Source organism: Pteropus medius, unplaced genomic scaffold, assembly GCF_902729225.1.
Source record: "Pteropus medius unplaced genomic scaffold, Ma_sr-lr_union100, whole genome shotgun sequence".
Lineage (NCBI taxonomy): Eukaryota > Metazoa > Chordata > Mammalia > Chiroptera > Pteropodidae > Pteropus > Pteropus medius.
Genome location: NW_024341893.1, coordinates 1251217 through 1272449, shown reverse-complemented (window position 1 = coordinate 1272449; position 21233 = coordinate 1251217). Strand labels below are relative to the sequence as shown.

Below are 21233 nucleotides of genomic sequence, written 5' to 3'. Positions count from 1 at the left end.
GCAGGTTGAGAGGGGTTGGCGGGACAGGGCAGTCTGCCCTCCCTCCACTTCTCCCAGGACGCAAGGTCCCTGTGACTTGACCGTGACCCCACCAGCTCCAATGGACGACAAGGCGACTGCCACTGCCGGGAAAACCCAGCACCTAGTGCCTGCCGCCTAGGGCTCTGAAGGGCGATAGAGAGCGGAGGGCTTTCCCTCTGGGGCAAGACAGCTGGCCATGACTACCAGGACTGCTGACCATGGTTTCCATCTCTGGCCGGCGCCCTTGTGTCAGGCCAAGCACTTTATGTGCATGACTGTAAGTATAATGGAGACAGATGAGAAAAACCTGAGGAGGAAACCATTTCTATCCTATCCCCCAACCTGTCTCAACGCCTCGGGCCTTCGGAATTCATGAACTATCTTCAGCAAAATCTATTTCCTCAATCTCTTCACTGAACATTCTTGTCACCTTCTCGCTCTGACCGGAACCCACCTCTCCTGTAGCCTTTCCAAATGGATAAATCTCCTCCCTCCTCCGTGCTGCTTCCCGACCAAGCTGTCTCCATCCTCCACCTAAGTCCCCAGTTATGAATCTTGTCATCGGAGTAGATCGTATCCCACGTTATGCACCGTTTCCTGACCCAGATCACTACATCTCACTTCACGATTTTAGCTCCAGGCTCACTGCCACTCCCCCTGTTCTCATCATTCTTGGTGACTTTCCATATCTATGTAGGGGACCCTTCCTTCTGCCACCACTGCCTCTCTGGTCCCTGATCTGCTCTCCTCTCAGCCCCTCTCTCCCTGGTCACCCTTGTCTCAATAACCACGGCCTCTCCAGGACTTCAGTCACAGGCCTCTCTCTCCACCCTTCACCTCCTCTCTTTCCAGCTCTCCCTCCAGTGCCTCACAATCCTTTTAACCCACTGTGGTCTCCCATCCTTTGTGCCCGCCTCCTTTTCACTTCCCCTCACCCCCTCGAGTCCTCATTCCTGATCTGGTTTATATTTCTTGATTAATCATTAAAAACATGCTTTGCATACACCTTGCCTCCTCTGGCTTCCTCCTACAAGTGACCTTGGTCGAATCCAGCCCTCCACCTACCCTGTGCCTGTACCTACGCAGTTTAAAGTGGCTGAAGGATAATACACAACTCCACTTCAAGTTTATGAACTTGACCCTCAAGCCACTAAAGCTGCCCAGCAATTGGACTACATTTCTCTCATCTGCTAGATAACGACTTCACGCCTCCACTCTCCTCCTTTCACCACACCCGCTTCCACCTCTTCACTCTCCCTTTGCTTCTTATTCTGCAGAAAAAAATGCAATGATGAGAAGCGAACTTCCACAGGCCCCCACTGCCCCATCGACCACCTACCTGTCCTGTGCCCACCCACACGTCTGCAGCTGCACTTTCCCACCACGACTGCCCCTGTGTCCATCAACCCACCCCTCCCGAGCACTCCAGGCCATGGTCTCAGAGTTGTCCCTTCTCTCTGCTGCCTCTTCAGTTTCCCCCTCTGCACTGGATCATTCCCATCAGCCCACACAGTGTCAGCTCTCTTAGCTGAAAACAAACCCTCTTGACCCCACCTGCCCTTCCAGCTATGGACCCATTTCTTTGCTCCTCTTTACAAAAAAGTCGTCTATACTCACTGCCTCTGTATTCTCTACAGTTCTCTCTTAAACCTTCTCTCCTTCCTCATCCTGAAATGTCAAGGTCACCAGTGACCCTCTTGGGGCTGAGCCAATAGTCACTGTTCAGCTCTCACCTTGCTCAACCTATCAGCAGCACTTGATACAGTGGGGTTACCCCCCCCACCTTCACTTGGCTCAGGCCAGCCCTCTGGACCCCTCCCGTCTGCCTGGTGGCTCCTAGTCGGTTCTCCTTGGCCATTTCATCCTCCTCCCTCTGATCTTGCAATGTCAGGGATCAGCCTTCGAACCTCCAATTCTCCATCAACACTCACTCCCTTGGGGATCCCATCCGTTCTCATCACCTCTCACCTGGACCATCTGTCTTCCTGCTTCTTTTTCCAGTTGTCTTCCTCCTAAGCAACCAGGTCAGGTGTGAGCACCTGAGTCAGGTCCTGCCCCTCCCTGCTCAGAGTTTCTCCTGTGGCTCCATCTCACCGAGAGTGAAGGCAAAGTTTTCACTGTGGCCCACAAGGCCCCCTACCACATGCCCCCTCACTTCCCTGCCCTCATCGCCCCCTCACTCACCGCCTCATTCACACCGGTCTCCATACCCCAGGGCCTTTACACAGGCTGTTTCCTCCACCTTAATCCAGAGGATTTCTTTGCTCACCTCCATACTTCCTTCAGGTCTTTGAGCAAATGTCGACTTCTCCACGAGGTCTTCCCTGGCCATCTTATTTACAATTTCAGAGCCTCATGAGCACCACCTACTCCCCTTTTTCTTATTTTATACTTCTCTAAAACTCTTATCACCTTTGAACACACCCTGCACCTAAGTATCTAAAGTTTACTTAATTATCTTCTTTATTACCTCCACACTGCAATCACTCTGAGGACGAATCGTTGTTTACTTTGTGTACTGTATACCACAGTGTCCATGCCAGTGCCTGACACATAATAAGGGTTCGATAAAGAGATATTAAGTGAACAAATCATCACATTAGAAACCCGCTTCACAGATGAGGAAACCGAGGCACCTTTGTTTAACAAGAACTCAAGTGTTTAGTTCAAGAACTATTGAGAAACTCATTTCATTTCTCCATCAAGGGCAGACCAGACTACTGACAGAAACCTTAAGCATGGATCTAGCCAGCCAGGGTTCGAGCCTCAGCTATATTTCTTGCTAGTTACACGGCCAGGGGCACGTCACTTACCGTGTGCCTGTTTCCTCCTCTGAAAATAGGGATGTTAACAGCACCTACTTCATAAGGTTGTTGGGAGGATGAAATGAGTTAATATTTGTAAAGCACCTAAGAAAAACTGCTGTTGTCTCATAAATAAGGGTGACATTCATTTAAGATTAAGCACTAAATTGTGTTAGCTGCTATTACTACACATCATAAAAAGATGACAAGCAACCATTTAGCTATGATATTTTCATCTGGTGACATCTATAGGGCCCTTTATGCCCCTGTGCTGAGCATCTAAGCTGGATCATCTCAACTGTATTCCATCATCTTTTTTTAATGGCCACAACGATCCTTGGAGGTTGTCCTGGGTTAAGGGGCTGCAATGATCTAATGCTTATTCTGTTACCCAGTGCCAGTAAGTGCTTGATTCCTGTCAACTGTTACGATGTTTAAAAAAATTGATGAAGGTCTGGTTAAGAAATAAACCTGTCTCAGGCAAGTGGTCTGTGGACAGGGCAAGAAGCCTGACACTCCTTCGCCCCCACTACTAATTGAGTGACTCAATTACCTGTAATTTACGAGCAGGTCCACCAGCCTGCAGGGCAGGATGGGAAACTCACCAGAGTGCAGCTCCCCGGGTCAGTGCTCCTTAGGGATGTGTGGGTCACGGGCCAGCGGGAGATTCTGGAGCTGGGGGTGGCCCCTCACACTTCACCGGGAGCAAAGCCCTTCAAGTGATGTACCCTATGAGCCCTGGGTATACAAAACTCTTGATTGGGACGCTCTGCTAAAAGATACAAGGTGCTCCATAGCCACAAGTCCACACAGCTGGGTGCCAAACACTGGCTGGGTCAGTATGGGATACGTAAGGCACAGCACCGTCTGCTGCCAGGGTGTTTGGAAGCATGTGTGTGTATCTGGGAGTGGGGGAGGCTGTTTTATTTGTTGTCACTAGTGACTAGTATTCAGTTTTCAGGGACCTGTGATGCTATGGCCGACTGTATCTTCCAAAATGGCTATAATAATACATCCTATCTGTCATGCTCTTCCAAGACTTGACCACTGTCCAGTACGAAGTAGAGTCTACACTCTTCCCCTTGACATGGTCAGGCCTTTGTGACCACAGAAGTGACGTTGCTAAGAAATTTGCGAGGCCAGATTACAAAGAAGGATACGGCCTCTGCCTGATTCTCTCAGGTCGTGGGCCCTGGACGCCCTGAGTCCAGCGCTGTGCTGCTGAATGTTTAACAGCTGGTCCTCGGGGCGGGAAAAGGAGTCTAGGTTTGTAATGTTTGCTGACTTTTGCAGTGCCAATATACCGACCATGGCTGACTGCAAGCAACTGACGGGAAGTCCCTGGACAGTGGGGTTGGAAATAGTTGTCCAGGATGGACTAGAGTTGGTGTGAGCTGCTCCAGCCGCTGCCTGACTCACCACTGAAGTCTGACTGCCTCGAAGTCACCAGACGGGAGAGACCGTGGGAAAAGAGAAATGCCCGGAGGTCCCCAACCATTGGCATCCATGCAAGCCCCTAAAAATTGCTTAGCCGAGCCCAGTCAATCCTCATTAAAAAAAATAATAAAGTAAAGGCTATTAAGTCATTGTGTTTTGAGTGGGCTGTTATGCAGCATTAGCTAAATGGAATGATGTTCAGTGACCTGTACAGCGTGGGACTGTTGTAAGAGACGCCTGTGGTCCTGGCAGGATGTCTGGTGCTTGGAGCAACAAGAACATTGGAAGAAGATGTGGACTTGCACACAAGGACACGTTACAGGAAGGGCGCATATGCCTGACCGATTCCAAGACTTCTTGCTCTAGGGACTAGAAGTAGCTGAGAACACGGAGGTGGCTTGGAGGCTGAATCTGGGAGTTGGCTGTAGCTTGTACATACTGATCTGAGAGTAACTATTATTAAATTACAAAGCTAGCATTGTTGAGAAGCTCAATAAAAGGCCATGGAGATAGGAGGCGGGAGTATCGTCCATCCTCTTCTCCTTTATCCATGTAAGTTACACATTTCCAGTCTCCGACTCTTCTTCCAAACCGTCTCCTCTACAAGTGGCGCCCAACGTGGGGCTCGAAGAAGAGGGTACGGAACTACGCTGGAAACTGAAAGGGGTAAGTCCGCTCACGGGTAAGCGATCCCTTCGGCATAATTTCATCATGGAGAATTCTCCGTCAAACGTGGAGGCCCAGTCCATCAAGTTGTTGCGACATTTATCGTTGTCTTCAGGAGTGAAAGTAAAGAAAAGTCAGTTTCGTGAATCGTTTATAGCTATAAGTAGACATTGCTATTGGTTCAAGCCAGAGGGAAAATCCCAATTAAACGCTAAAGTGTGGAAACAAGTCATGCGAGCTTTGCAGAGAGCTCATCAACAAGGGGATCCCATCTCTGTTTCTGTTTGGTCCTTATGCACTTTAATTTCTCAGGCTTTACAGCCTCTACAATCTGACTCCGAGGGCACTAAAAAGGGTGAGTGTTCATTCTGGGAAGCCGGGGAGAGGTGGACCTCATAAGCCCTCGCCCCACATAGCAAGTCTCTCATGAAGGGGCTGCTCTCTCCTCCAACAGTGGAGGCTCAAGCACTTCCAAGCTCCAGTTAAAAAAATCCACCATGATCGCAACTGTAGAACCTCAGGTCACCCTTGACATGGCAAGAGAAAACTAAATTTTTACTAGATACTAGAGCTACCTACTCTGTCCTGACCCATCCCATAGGCCTCTCTCCAATGCTGACTACGTGGTGACAGGAATAAAAAGTCAGCCCTCGAGGCAAACAGAAAGGGCCCTACCAAGTTTTGTTAAGTTCCCAACTACTGCCAAATTACAAGGAATCGGCAATTAGGTTCACTTATCTCAAATTAACTAAGTTTCTTATGAGTCCTCACAGGTTCCTTCAGAAAATAAACCAGAAAGTACAACCTGTTCCTGTGAACCCATGGAAGATCTTGAGCTCTTGTTCTGGAAACTAGATAAGTCCACATGTGCCAGGGAATCAGGGAACTTTTGTGTACCTTGAATTAACAAACTGCCATGAGAAAGTAACTTCATTGTCAATTACCTCTACTGTTAATTTTGACTTGTCTTTTCTATCTTTTTCTAAGTTTGTATCTTCCAGGTTGCGAGGCTTCCTACTACTTCTACATGCTGGAATGACCTCACGCTGTCTGCCTCTGGGGCTTTTAGAATAGGCTTTCAGAGATTTTTCTTCCCAGTAGGCAGGGACTACAGCCCTATCTCAGCTTTGAAGAAGTTACAGAAGACAGACCTTCCTCTCTCAACATCCCTTTAAGATTAAGGGAATAAAATCTCTGAAGGGAAATAATGTAGGGAAGAGGCAGAAAAATTAAGGTGTTGGTTAGGTCACTTGTTTTTGTTAAGTCTGGAGGGATTTAAAAATGTTACAGAACCTGTGGATGACACCTCTGCACCTGGTTTTCCGTGGTGTGTCACTCTGAAGGTTCAGACGCTTGAACATTGGGTTCAGTGGACTCAGTGTCGAGCTGAACAGACTCGGGTTTTGGTTAATACTTCCTGTGGAAGAGTCATTGATTGGAGTCCTTCCGGCTCCGCCCGAGCGAAAGGAGAAAGTGGAAATTTGCGGTGGCACCGAAAGGTAGAGAATGGTTCAGTAAGCATTTCATCAGACGGAACTTGCAATAACAGTCGTCTGGCATAATGGAGGGTTTTCTCCTCCATCTCCCCAACTACCCCATCAAGGACTACAGAATCATATATGGAAGTTAGGGGCCGCTTTATTTCCCATGCATGCCTGGAAGGGTTCCGTAAATCAATCTGAGAATTCTTCTCATATCACCTTTCATCAAAATGTTACTCACTTCGCTCGAGCCTGCGTTTAACTCCCCTATATCATTACGAAGAGTACAGTGGAGTGGAATGAAACTTTGTTATATTTCATGTAAAAACTGTTCCTTTTATACTTGTATTAACTCTTCCATTCCTTTTAACAAATCATATGAAAGCTTATATATTCTTAGAGCTAGAACTGGAGTATGGATGCCGGTTAAATTGTCTCGACCCTGGCAGGACTCCCCTGCCACTATGATATTGCAGCAACCGATGGACCACGTTAAAAGAAGAGCTAAAAGATTCCTTGGCATGTTGATCGCTGCTATTGTGGGTATCATCGCTGTTACTGCTGCTGCGGCTGGAGTGGCTCTGCATCAATCTGTACAGACTGCTGAATATGTTAGAACCTGGCATCAGGATGCTGAATAATTATAGACTTCGCAAAGATAAATTGACTCCGTATTGCAGAGTCAAGTGGCAGATTTACGGCTAGCAGTTATATTGTTAGGAGATCAAATTGTTAGTTTGCAGAAACGGGTGCAACTTAAATGAGATTGGGATACGACTTCCTTTTGTATAACTCCTGTATCGTATAATGAAAGTATGTTTGAATGGGATAAAGTAAGACAGCATATTTTGGGGTATGGTAATGCTTCAAGTTTAATTATAGACTTACAAACACATATTGCTGACACTTTTCAAAAACAGCTTCCTGAATTACAGGGGATCGCAGTGCTACAAAGCAGGGTTGATGGTATTAAAGATCTAAATCCTATTCCACAAATTCATAGGTTAATAGGTTCATCTTTTGCTTCTTGGATAGTAATTTGTTCGTTACTTGTTCTTCTTTGTTTAGTCTGGAAGAGATTTCTCAAGAAGCCAAGAATTAAAAGACTCAGGCCGCTGTGTTCTCAGTAAAGCTGAATAAAATTGAGCAAAAAGAAAAAGGGGAAATGTTGTAAGAGACGCCCGTGGTCCTGGCAGGATGTCTGGTGCTTGGAGCAACAAGAACATTGGAAGAAGATGTGGACTTGCACACAAGGACACGTTACAGGAAGGGCACATACGCTTGACTGATTCCAAGACTTCTTGCTCTAGGGACTAGAAAAAGATTCTTAAGAGGAAGTAGCTGAGAACATGGAGGTGGCTTGGAGGCTGAATCTGGGAGTTGGCTGTAGCTTGTACCTACTGTTCTGAGAGTAACTACTATTAAATTACAAAGCCAGCATTGTTGAGAAGCTCAATAAAAGGCCATGGAGATAGGAGGCGGGAGTATTGTCCATCCTCCTCTCCTTTATCCATGTAAGTTACACATGTCCAGTCTCTGACTCTTCTTCCCAACCGTCTCTGCTACATGGACAGGACCCCCCCCGACAAAGAACCCTGCTCCCAATGCCTACAGCCCCCCATAAGAAACCATGGCTGCTCGACTGACCAAACTGGGTTCAAATCCTCACTCTACCCACTTCCTATCTGCGTGATATGGGGCCAAAAAAAGGCATCTCCTTTAAGCCTAGTAAAGTAATCCAAGAATAGCATGGGGTTTGTTATTGTTGCTTTTGACAATGCTGTTTTAAAGTATCTTTTTTTTTTATAACCAGAAATCTTCTTTATTGTTTTTACCTGTTGCCTATTCTAATGTAGGGAGGAGGTAAGAGAATTAACACGTTAATCAAGCCACATTCAGAGACTGCCATGTGCTGATCAGTTCTGCAGCCAGCCTGGGACACCTGTGAACACAGGGAAATTCCTGCTGGGGCTGCTGACAGCCCATTCCCCACACCTGTGAAGGGGAAACGGGAACCAAGAGTCATTCCCTGTGGTTAAACCCATGGGGAACCTATGGATTAAAGGCTGGGAACTGCCCTCAGGCCTTTCACTCTACAGATTCTTACCTTTTCACACTGCATGCACTTCCCCTTCCTCACTGTATGTCCGTATCAAAGGAAATGGGTTGACAAAGTCTTTTAAACTGTAACTCACGGGAACTAAAGCATGACATATAAACAGAATTCCCTGGACACTCAGGGCCCCTCTCACTCTGCCTCTGAGAGGAGCCCACGCTCTGTGGAGTGTTTACCCCTTTACTCATAAACTTTCCTTTGACTTGGTCTCCCCCCAACTCGGGGAAATTCACCCTGTCCTGCGTCAGTTTCATGGGGGGGCTAATTCTTCCTCTTTTTTCCTCCAATTTAAAATTGTGGTAAAATCCCCGTCATAAAATTTACCATCTTGACCGCTTTTAAGTGTCCTGTTCAGTAGTATTAAATATATTCACATGTTGAGCTACCGTCACCACCATCCTTCTCCAGAACTCTTCCCATCTTTTAAAAGAATAATTCCCTGTTACCTCCCCGCTTCTGCCCCAGTAACCACTATTGCTCTTTCTGTCTCTGGTTTTGCCTAAGTAACCCATGTGAGAGGAATCGTACAGTATTTGCCTTTTTGTAACTGACCTATCTCAGTTAGCATAATAAGGTCAACATCCATGTGGTAGCATGTGTCAGAATTTCCTTCCTTTATGAGGCCAGATAATGCTCCATCCTACAGACAGGCCACATTTTATCTATTTATCCGCTGATGGACAAGGGTTGCTTCCGCGTTTTAGCAGTTGTGGCTACTGGTATTTTTGTTGGTGAAATACCTTTATTTCATTTTATTTAAAAATCCAGAATCTTTTGCATCTTGAGATTGCGATTTGATGATTCACTTCACGATGAATATGTGCGCTGAGCAGCCAAAACTTCTCTGCCAAGAGAATTTCAGGCAGCGTTCAACTTTTAAATTGGGCAGAGGTATACTCATTTAGACAGCTTTTTATTTTTCTGTTGTTGATCTGAGGGCTGGCTACATGCATGTTCACTTATAAAAATTCATCAGCCTGTACATTCGTGCGCTTTCTATAAAAGGTTTACTAAAAATGATAATAATAAAACAGAGACGATAGTCCACGGAAAGGAATGAAGCACATCCAAAAACCTCTCCCCGAAGTTATCAAACAAAAGATAGGACTATTTTAAAGGGAAGGAAGGAATGCACGGGAGCTATTTAGAGTTAGCTTTTCTCCCTTCTCAGCAATTCCTCAAATCGTGCGGGGCCAAGACCTTTTTATAGTTACTGGAAAATCGTGCACAAAAATACTCGCATGACTCAATGAAGACACCATTGACATGGTTTGTCTGCTGGAGGATACTTACTATGACCATGATTTTATTAATTTTTATGGCTCTGGGGATTGATTGGGCTTGACACGGCAGTTCTTAGGGGCTCCTATGCAGTTGCCCTCAGCCTGAAGGCTTATTCTGTCCTATGACTAACACCAGGGATGCGGAGACTCAAATATCTGGGCTGCACAGCTGGGGCTCCTCAGGCACTTTTCCATTCCCACATGGTCTCTCCAGCTGGACCACACCTTTTCCAGTGTGTACTCTCTTGACAAAGACCGAATAACATAATTTCATTGTCAAGGCTCATGATTCATTAAACTTTCATTTTGTGGGGTTTTTACTTAATTAACTTTATTACTTACTTTTGATTAATTTTAATAATTTTATTTCAATAGATTTATTTTTATTAACTTTATCAGTTGTAAACATATTAGAAATAATTTATGTGTAACTCTTATATGTTTATTAATGTATGTTTTTACTTGACTCGATATACATTTTAGTACCTGAAATGTCCTTCCACTAACTTTTTATTTTGTTTTATCGATTTGGAAGACTGAAGAAACTGTTACTATGCATAGTTACATTTCAGTATGAGGCTAAAAAATATGTGGGCATTATCATTTTTAGGAGCCAGTGTTTGTTCACTGTATAATTATTTCAACTTTTCTGTATGCTTGACAATTTTCGTGATAAGATCATGGGAGTAAAGATATCCACTTGGCGAAGATTCGGTGTCTATAAAGCCTACCAGGAGCCTTCTGCAGAGGGCAGGCGGCATCTGAGGGTTTCCGGGAGCCTGGCTGCTGCCCTCAGCAGGTCAGGTGGGGGTCAGGAGCCCCCACTATGGCGGTAGATGATCTCAGTTCAAATCCCGGTTCCTGGGCAGTCCATCTCTCAGTTACGACCTCTGAGCCTCAGCTTTCTGGTCTGTAGTATAGGGATAACTTCTGTTCTACCTCAAAGGATTGATGTGAGCAGCGAAGGACACATACCCCTAAGCGTGCCCAGGACTTGAGGAATGAGACCCAACGGTAATAGAAAATGAATGAGTGTTAGCTCGTAGGATGGGGATTTGATCCTCTGAAAGAATTAGGAACCTAGCATTGAGATGCCCTCTGTGGATTCTCTTTGGGGAGGGAAAAAACAGAGGATAGTGAGTGCCTAAACTCTGTCAACTATCCATATTGAACTTGAACTCCTCAGGGATAATGAGAGCAAGCCACCTAGCCCCAAACCATCTCCGACAACACCCGGTGGCGACACATTGACCAGGGCAAGCTGGGGTATCTCGGTGGCAGGATTCAGGTGGATTTCTGCTGTGAGCACATGCACCTGCATGCTTTTCCATTTCCATTTACACACAAGCCCTGCGTTTCCCAGAATGGGCACCTTAAAAAGGAAATTACCTTTATTGATGTATAATTTATATCCAATAACAACTGCATACAAATGTGTAACAATCATCACAACCGAGGTGTGGAACCTTTCTGTCATTCCAAAAGGTTTGCCCACTGGCAGTCAAGCCCCAGCCCCATCCCCACCCCAAGGCAACCACTAATCTGCCTTCTGTCACTATAAATTCGATTTTCTTTTCTAGAATTTCATATAAATGGAATCATACTGTGTGCCAGGTATTGATTTACTGCCTCACAGATCCAAGTTGCGAAACTGGAGTTTGGCCCTTTCAATCCCTTTTTGTTTTGGTCGCAGGACGTGATGTCACGTTTTTCCAGTAGAGGGAGCCAGAGAGACGTTGCAGGAAGAAAGGATTTTGCCTCCAGCTCCCAGACTTGGTTTCCACAGGGCAGGCAGCTTCTCCTGCCCAGCTCCCTCAGAGAGCATGCTTCTCCAGAGGCTGGCAGTCAGCAGCGCCCCGCAGCCAGCACCTTCCCCTGGCACCCACCTTAGGTGGTTTCCTAGCCCAGTGCCTCTGGCGAGACACTTCCTTGTGAACTGCTTCACCAGCACTTTCGAGAATAGACTTCTGGTGAGTTCGAAAAGGGTGGATGGATTTCCAGCAAGTTCCACAGGTGCAGCACCCCAGGGACTCTTTTGCCCTTTAATGGCCAAGTGTTCTCCAATGAGATCAGGGTCCCTGGGGCTGTCAGGGACAGCCTGGGGCTATCGTCTTTTTTGAGCTCTCTCGTAGATCTTAGGGGTAGCGGCTGCTCCTAGCCGTTGTTTCTATGTTCTTTAGCTTTCTCTTTATTTCTTAGTTGCCAATCTCTCTTACTCCAACCCTAGACTATCATTAGTAATCCTGTATGTTAAATAGTCTCCCCTGAAATTTCTGTGTGGGTTCAGTCTCCTGATTGGACCCTGACCGATACATATCGTATATGCTTCCTGTGTCTCCGTTCCCTCAGCGTTACATCTGTGTGATTCATCCACACTGTCGCATATATGCTCGGTGGTCCATTCCTTTGTAGTGCTGAGTAGTATTCCATTGAACAGACAAACCACAATCTGTTTATCCACTCACCACGATGGACATTTGGGTTGCTCCCGGTTTGGGGTGATTATGAATAAAGCTGCTATGAACATTCATGCATAAGTGTTTGTGGGAACGTATGTTCTCATTTCTCATGAGGAAATACCTGGGAGTGGAATTCTTGGATCACATGATTAAGGGCCTATTTCACTTCGCAAGAAAACGCCCAGTGATATTTTCAGCCTGATCGTGCCATTTACATTCTCATCAACAATGTATGAGAGATGCTGTTGTCAGCACCTGGCACTGCCAATCTTTTAGATTTCAGACAGCATGGCTTCCTTTCCATGCCTTGTGGAGAGAGAGTCCTCTACATGACATTGTCTCCCATCTGCTTTAACTCTTTGCTCTTGAACTGTAGCGCCCGTGATTTCTAACCTGCAACAAATGGTTACATAAAAGTCATAGATAAGACAAGATTGGAATCCTTTGTTCTTTAAAATTATGTGTGTGTTCAAAGAGTCTGTGCTGCTTCTCCATCAAGAAGGCAGAGTGAGCTACTGATAATCAGAGCCTATACTGGCCTCTATGATCCTTTGGGTAGATTTTTTTTTTTTTAAAAGCACCCCTTCTGGGTGAATGCAACCCTAGGGTGACAGGGTCTGGTGATCAGAGCAAGGCTTGCATCTGAGCCCCCACCCCTACCCCTAGCTGGCCTCATCATAATAACAGCTCATTTGTGCCTGGTCCTGTGCTAGATGCTCTCAGAACAGTAGCCCAAGAACTCCAAGTTCAAATGCCTGCAAGAGACATTTAGGCAGCATCCTAAACGAGGCTGACTGGATGGGAGAAACAGGGAGTCTCTGGCAAATAAAACAGCCAGCTATAGCCTGTGCCAATACTCCCTCTGCCTGATTTACTGCTCAGTAGGAAGGTGGGACCGGTTTGGCCACATCTTCCATTTTTTGTAGAAGAAACCAGCAATGTCGACTTTTATGTGAACTCACCCAATTTTGAAATGTTAGCAATGCATTAAAACAATTAAAGCACAGTATTGGCCAGGTAAGACGGATTGCGGATTCAGGAACAGGCCGTGGGTGGCTGTTTTGTGACTTCTGTATTATCCCAGTTGATCTTCATACCAGGAGGAAACTGAGGCCCTGAGATGTGAAAGGACTCACATAAAGTCACACGACAGCCAGAGTGGAGTGGGGATTGGAGCCTGACCTCTTTTTCAAAGCACATTCTCTCCATGACCGGCAAAGAAATAGAAAAACAAAGATAACGGGAAGTAGACCATCAACAAAACAGAAATGTCGACATAAAACAGACAGATACGTAGGGGCTGGGACAGAACTCAAGGTGGGGAAAATGGAGGCTCCAGGACCCCCCAGAAGCTCTGGACCCACAGTCAGGAGTCCAAGGGGCACGAGAGTGGTCGTGCAGGTCAGGAGTGGGAGGGTGGAGTGAGGACAGAGGTCAGTCTGCCTTTTGTGCCTATGGGCTCCCTGCTCCCTCTGCTTCTGAGGCAGGACGGGACAAATTCCTCAGAGTGGGGGAGGCGGGGAGACCAAGCCCGGCACGAGAGAAGAGGGCCCTTTGGCGGAGAGTGTAGAAAGAGTTCAACACATGCCAAAGTTAGCGTCAAAGGGAAAGTTTATTAGAGAAGGGGCAACACTCCACACACAGAGCGTGGTCTCCTCTCAGGCAGAGAGAGGGGGACCCGAGTGTTCAGGGAATTCAGTTTACATATCATTCTTTAGTTCTCATTGGGGAAGGGGAAGGGAAGAGCTGTAGCCTGAAAGGCCTGCTGGCAGTTCCCCTCCTTTAATCCATAGGTTCCCCACTGTTTTAACCACAGGGAATGACTCTTGGTTCCCGTTTCCCCTCCACAGGTGTGGGGAACGAATGGGCCGTCAGCAGTCCCAGCAGACATCTCCCTGTGTTCCGAAGGTGACCTCCCGGCCTGGCTACAGGGCCGATCAGCACATGGCAGTCTCTGAATGTGGCTTGATTATTTTAATTCTCTTGCCTCCTTCCTACATTACTTCCTCCCTCACGCTCTGCCACATAGATTTCAGGCTGCCAAACATTCACACACAGGACAAACAAAACGACACTAGATGATTGTTCTCAGAGAAATCGCATGAAGCATCTGGGAAGAGCCCAGGCTGCTGGTGTCCCCGAGTACAGCCCTCCCCATTCTGGCATCTGGGACTGAGCTCCCTGCAAAGACCGGCCTCCTCCGTGCTGACACCAACAGGTGCTGCCCCCAAACAGTTTCGGTCATCCCTTCAGCTGGAGCCAGTGGGAGAGTGGGACTATCTTTACAACAGCCCCAAATCTCATACCAGTGACTTCAAAAAAAAGTCACTCAGCCCTGGTTTGAAAATGTGATTAGAGATTGGAGATTTTGCTCCCCAGCATATGTCGTCAGTTTGGCTCAAATAAACTCTTATAAAAAATTTTAAAAAGGAAAAGAAAAGAAAATGGACATGCTTGAAGAAAAATAGCAGCCTGAAAGAGAAATATTGAGGTAAACAGGCAGAGCTAAAGCGAGCTGACCCCAGAGGAAACAGAGACGTCAGAGGGCCAGAAGAACTTAAAGGAAAAAAAAAAAACCAAAACCCTAATTAGCACAGTCAGGGCCAGCTTCAGGCCTCATGGGCCTGGGACCGGTACAGTCACGCATGGCCTCATACTTAGAAGGGTTCCATGCTTATTTTAACGCTCTCCTGTCGCCAACTTGAAGTTCCTAATCATTTTTGAACAAAGGGCCCACCTTTTCATTTTGCATTGGGCCCTGCAGATTATGCAGTCAGTTAGGGACACTCAAAACAAAACAAGAACAGGATACTATATAAAAGGAAGAATGCCTTCAGGAAGAAACAAAATTCCAGAGAGAAATAGATTGAATGTGTTAGAAACAGGAAAATGCTTCTCTCAAAAGGGAAAAATTAAAGCTACGTAAAATTCCAGGAAAACAAAAAACTGTTTAAGAAATCATGGTCCAAATACGATACACACTAAACTATGTCCACGTTAGGTCCATTTGACAAAGAGCAAGGGAAAGGAGTCCATTTGACTTGAAGGCCAAGGGCATTCTCCTTATAGTAGCCCTGTTTATTGGTTTTCATGGGGAAAAGTTTTTTTTTTTTTAGTTATAACTGACACATAGCATTGTGGAAATTTAAGGTATACAATGCATTGATTTGAAACATTTACATATTGCAATATGATTACCACCATGCTGCTCTATCGCATCTCATAATTATCATTTCTTTTTTGTAGTGAGAACGTTTACTATCTGGTCTCGTAGCATAAAGATTATCTTTTCGACAAATGGTGCTGGGAAATTTACATGCAAAAAGATGAATTTAGGCTTTTACCTCACACCGCACACAAATAGCAACTCAAAATGAATCATAGACCTAAACGTAAGAGTTAAAACTCTCAAAAGAATTTTAGAAGAAAACCAGAGAAAATCTCATTACCTTGGGTTGGGCCAAGATTTTTTAAAGACAACACCAAAAGTATGATTCACAAAAGGAAAAAATGGATTAATTAAACATCATCAAACTTTAAAAGATACCTCTCAGAAAATAAAAGACAAGCTATAGATTCTCAGAAAATATTTTCAAACTACATATCCGATAAAGGACTTGTATCTAGAATGTATAAAGAATACTTCAAACTCCATAATGAGACAAACCAACCAATTACAAAATGGACAAAAGATGTGAATAGACATTTCACCAAAGAGGGTACACAAAAGACTGATAAGCACAGGAAAAGATGCTCGACATCCATCATTAAGGAAATGCAAATTAAAATCACAATGAGACACCACTTCATGCCCACTTAGAATGGCTAATGTTCAAAAAGATTTCCGAGGAAATCTGGAAGCCTCACACATTGCTGGTGGGAATGTAGAATGATACAGTCACTTTGGAAAACGGTTAGACAGTTTCTTTAAAAGTTGAACACTAAAATAAAGTTAAACATAAACTTAGCATGAAACCCAGCAATTCTACTTCTAGACTACCTACCCGAGAAAACTGAAAATGTACTTCCACACAAAGACTTGACTGCAAATGTTCACAGCAGCATTGGAAATAATCCGCATGTCCATCCACTGGTGAATGGATAAATAAAATGTGGTCTATCCATATAACGGACTATTGTTCAGTAATATAAGGAATCAAGTACCGGTCCATGATCCAATATGAACGAACCCCCAAAGAGTACGTATGCTGAGTGAAAGATGCCAGACACAGAGACCACATACTGTACGTTGTATTTATATGAAATGTCCATAACAGACATGTCTAAAGATATGGAAAGCAGAAAGTAGTCATCTGGGGCTGAGCATGGGAACGAGAGTGACCACAAATAGGCACGAGGGATATTTTGGAGGTGACAGAAATGCTCTAAAACTGTGGAGATGGCTACACAACTCTAAATTCACTAAAAATCACTGAATTGTACACTCGAAAGGGCTGAATTTTATGGTATGTAAATTATACCTCAAAAAAGCTGTCCCCAAAAAAACCCCTGCATACAGTTAGAGTATGTAAGACTCAAATATGGTAACAGAACAGACTATAGATGGAATCAACCTTGACAGTGTGAAAGGAATTGCATAACCGGCAAAAGATGGGAAATCAAACGGCGGGGGGAGGGGAAGCCGAAATGCTCGGCTCACCTACTTTATAGCATCGTGGCAATCGGAGTTGCCAGAATGAAGAGAAGTGAAGCATAAAATGTAATGTTACCAAGACAAATAAGATATGATCTAAAAAAAGTAGCATTATTAAAAATTGATGGAGTGACAAGCATGGAAAGATGCAGTGGGCTAAACGCCGGCTTTCACAGCAGATGCTCACAAATGATTTTGAATTTCTCTGTTTCTGCCATTTCCCTGTCATTACCCTCTCGGTGACCCATCTGCCCTCTGGGCCACAGTGTGGGTAACGTGGAGGTAAAGTTACTTCAGCTTTTTGGTATATTCTCATTGAAATGTAATGAACACCGTGTATAATAAAGAATATGCTTTTTATTTTAAACCAACCAACTGACCAACCGACCGACCGACTGACCGACCAATCAGTGCGATGTCGCCATAATTTACTTAAAACGCTACCAGTGAGAATTTACGTACCTTCCTGGTGGGTGTCTGAGTTGGTATAACCACTTTGGAAACTAGTTGGGTATTTTTTATGTCTGCCCCAGAGCCAGGAAACACATACCAAGACACATTCACGACAGCACTGTTCCTACCAGCTCCAGTCTGGAAATACCCAGACGCCCATCCGCCGCAGGGTGTGTAAACACGTTAAGGTAGCCACAGAGTGGAATACAAAAAGGAGTTAACAACGGTACCCACGACAGTGCAGATGAAGCTCGAAAGCATAATTTTGGGTGAAAGACGCCAGACACGACAAGGCTTACATGCGTGTTCACCTTGTAATTATTTGTTAAACTGTACACGTGTTTTATGTTCTTCTCCGTATGGATGTTATATTTTGTAATATTATGTTAATATGAATGTATATTATATTAGAATTATATTTATCTTCTATTAATATTACATTATCATGTAAGATGTTAATATAGTAATATGAATGCTCTCCCTGAATACCATGATTATTTAAGCCAAAGAAGGAAATAGTCTAACTAACTGCATCTTAGTGCAAATAATAATTAGCATTTGTTGAGAGCTTTCTTTGTGGAAGGCAACCTTGAAAATTCTTTACATGTATCATCTCATTCTCAGGAGGAAGCACTGACATTTCTGGGGGAGAGGGTGTCACAGGGCTAGTGAGAGACATTGTTTTGGGGACTGGCTGGTGACAGCCCCGGGGAGAGGTTACATGTTGCAGGCCCTACAGCCAGTAGGCTCTGGGTTAGTCCCAGCCCAAACCTGAATTTCTCATGACCTTGGGCAAATGGCCTTCCCCTCTCTGAGTGCAGATTCTCCCTCTGTTAAATGAGAAATATTAAGGACCACGTGTCGTCTCACAATCCCCCAATCCAAAAGCTCTGAAAACCAAGTATTTCCCGGACCCACTGGTGGCAGAGCTGACTGGAAATGCTGTGAGGCTTTGTTTATCTCATTGTGAACAGGCACGTCGCTGAAGAAACATGAGTGTGTTTGATGACACGATGCACCCCAGCCCCCACCAGGGTCCTATGCAATGCACAGAATGGGTTCCCTACGATATGCCTCATATTCGAAAAGTCCGGATTCCCAAATGCATCTGAATCTCCAAGAATTTCGGATAAGACACTGCAGACTTCTAATAATGCCCATCTCTGGTGATTACAGGAGAATTAAATGAGCTCAAGGCCTGGCCCTTGACAAATGTGAGCTGCCACTGTGACCCCGTTTGCTATGATTAGCAGCTAATGTCCAGCTCTGGGACCAGAGCCTGCACCTCCACATGTGGGATCATGTGGCCACTGGAACCTTGACCAGAGGAATGCGGGCGAAGGGGAGATGTGCTTGGGACGTAATGTGACGAGACGGAGCAGAACGCAAAACAACCAAAGGCAGGATTGGAGCCATTCGAGGAATTTTAAGAAGGAAAAAGAAAAGGCCAAGTTCAAAATCCATCTCTAGGAAAAAAGCTTAGAAGGAGGGGCCCAGCAGTAGTTAGGATTTTAACAGCAGTTATTTGCAGGTGAGCAGACGACAGTAGTTAAAAACCCTCTGCAAAATACAAACGGCTACTCTTAACTGTGCGGGAACTCTGCGCTAGGCACGTGGGAAGTACTTCCAGAATCTCACAGAAGCCTCACAAACCACCCCAAGAGGTAGGTGCTATTTTTCAGCCAGGTAAACTGAGGCTTGGAGGACCCAAGGTCACCAGACGAGCAAGAGGCAGAGCCAGGATTTGAACCCAGTGTGGAGGACTCTGGCGTTTGTGCCACTGTGCACATGATGTCTTCATCTCTTTCTTAGCTTCTAAATCGTCTTTATTTTCGCCAAATTTTTACCATAAAAATTTCTCATAAAGAAAAGTCGAAAGAATAGGAAAAAGAACATCCACTTTGCCAAATTTGCTTTCTCTCTCTCTTTGGATGAATTCCGAAATATTTGAACATGCATCTTCTAAGAAAGAAGAAGGATGTTCTACAGGTCTACCCTGTGGTCCCGCCCGCTTACCAACAGTAAGCGAGACCCGTCGCTCCTTCTCACACCCAGCTGGTGAACCATTTTCCTCAATGGCCCAAGAAGGTCTTTGTCTTCCTAACAAGGTCAGGGCCTCGCACACTGCTGGGCATGCTTTCATCTCCTTCATCCCTTTTAATCGAAAACACCGCCTTGCCTCTTCTATTTTTCTTAAAGAGATTACATTATTTTTATCATAGAAAAATATGCGGCAAACTCACCTCTATTTGATTTGTGAACCATATGTCTAAATTGATTGGATAAAAAATAGTATTTAAATAAATATAAAACTTTTATGTGAAAAAACATTTTAAAGTGGATTCAGGCCTTACAAAAAGGGGAGTCGACAGATTAGATATATACAAACAAGAAATACCAGTTCAAAAAAGTATTTTATGTTACAAAAGTAGCCAACAGAGAAACTAAAAAGAATGGTGTGATTATATAGCAGGAGGAAACTGCAGGCTACGAAAACTGTCCTCATTTATTTTTAGCAAGGGATCAATGGACATTATCTAAAAGTTGATAATCTAAGAAATAATTCAAGAATTTGCTTTAGAGATTTGGAAATAAGTACCAGATGAATAGAAAGCAGAAAAAGGTTTAAAGCAATGCAGCGCAGATCACAAGCTACTTTTGCCATTTTGAAAAGTAATTTAATAAAAATTTTAATTGGCTGCAGGGTGGGGCTGTTTAAAGAACTGTTATTTTTCATGCAAAGCGTTGTCCTGTCTTTTGTTCTTGTGTGTGACTGGGACATTTAAAAAGTTATTTATTTTAAAAATAAGTTCGTAATATTGCAGCCTTTCAAACAGGGAGTAAATAGATGCTGTCTCAAGTGGAAGGAACAAGACGTGGAGCGTGAAAAAAATATGACTGAACACTGCAAAAGTTAACTGCGAACAATATTTAAATTGGCAGGAGCGGCCGCAGCTAAAAACATACCATGCCCAAGTTGCCAAATCAAGAAACAGCGCTCTGAGGCTTCTGATTTCCAGATTCTGCCAGGGAGGGAGCTGCCAGCCAGAGGAAGCAAAACCCAGAGCTGGTCCAAAGTGGTCAGCCTTTCAGCGGCTGCTGTGAGCACGTGTGGGACCGGGATTTGTTTAATGGTGGCCTCCGCTGGCCGGCGGCGGGCGGAGAGCAGTGGGCGCTAGGGGACCCGTTTGAAAAGCAAAGCCCTTCCGGTGCCATCTGGGCCTCTCAAACGTGCGCTGTGTGACTCTGGACTTAAAGGGGCACAAATTGGCTGCCGCAGCTTGGGACGCGGGAGGGCCCGGGCAGGGGCGCTGCGGTACAGGACTCCGGGCGACCCGCCCCTCGGGGTGGCGCCGGGGCCGACATCCTTCTCACGGCGCCCGGGCCGCGAGTGGGGGCGAGACACGGGTCCCGACCTGTGTCCCTACCTGTCCCGGCGCTCACCTGGCGGCCCGCTCAGAGGCAGCAGCGGGCTAAGATCCCCTTCCCCACCCAGGTCTGGGAGGCAGTCGGGGGGCTCCCCGGGCTCGGCCCCCCCAAGGGAGTCCCGGGACGGCGGTGTGGGGAGTCGCTCCTCTCCGGGGGCGGTGGCTGAAGTCGGGCGCCGGGGGCGGGCGCCTCTGAGATGCGGCGGCGGGCGGGAGCGACGGAGGGGCGGGATCCGGGAGCGCAGCTGCTGCGGGGCGGGCGGGAGGAGACCCAGCCCCCGCGCTCGCGGATCCGGGGGCCCGCCCCTGGAGAGCCCACACTCTCCGCAAGTGGCCGCCAGCTGCCCGGACGCCCCGCGACCTGACACCCGGGTCCCCGACGCACACCACGGGCAGCTCCTCCGGGCGAGTCCCGCCCCCCGCCCCCCGAG

General features: G+C 45.8%; 2 long non-coding RNA genes across 2 annotated transcripts; one reads left to right on the top strand and one right to left on the bottom strand.

The window, feature by feature from the left end:
• Nucleotides 1–4: 4 nt before the first annotated feature.
• On the top strand, nt 5–4985 carry LOC120596205 (uncharacterized). Its single transcript, XR_005651106.1, has 2 exons — nt 5–298; nt 4119–4985. It is a non-coding gene; the product is annotated as an uncharacterized LOC120596205 (long non-coding RNA).
• A 6183-nt stretch (nt 4986–11168) lies between these two features.
• LOC120596176 (uncharacterized) lies at nt 11169–21126 on the bottom strand. Its single transcript, XR_005651098.1, has 2 exons — nt 20819–21126; nt 11169–12660 (listed from the first exon to the last, which is right to left on the bottom strand). It is a non-coding gene; the product is annotated as an uncharacterized LOC120596176 (long non-coding RNA).
• Nucleotides 21127–21233: the final 107 nt, after the last annotated feature.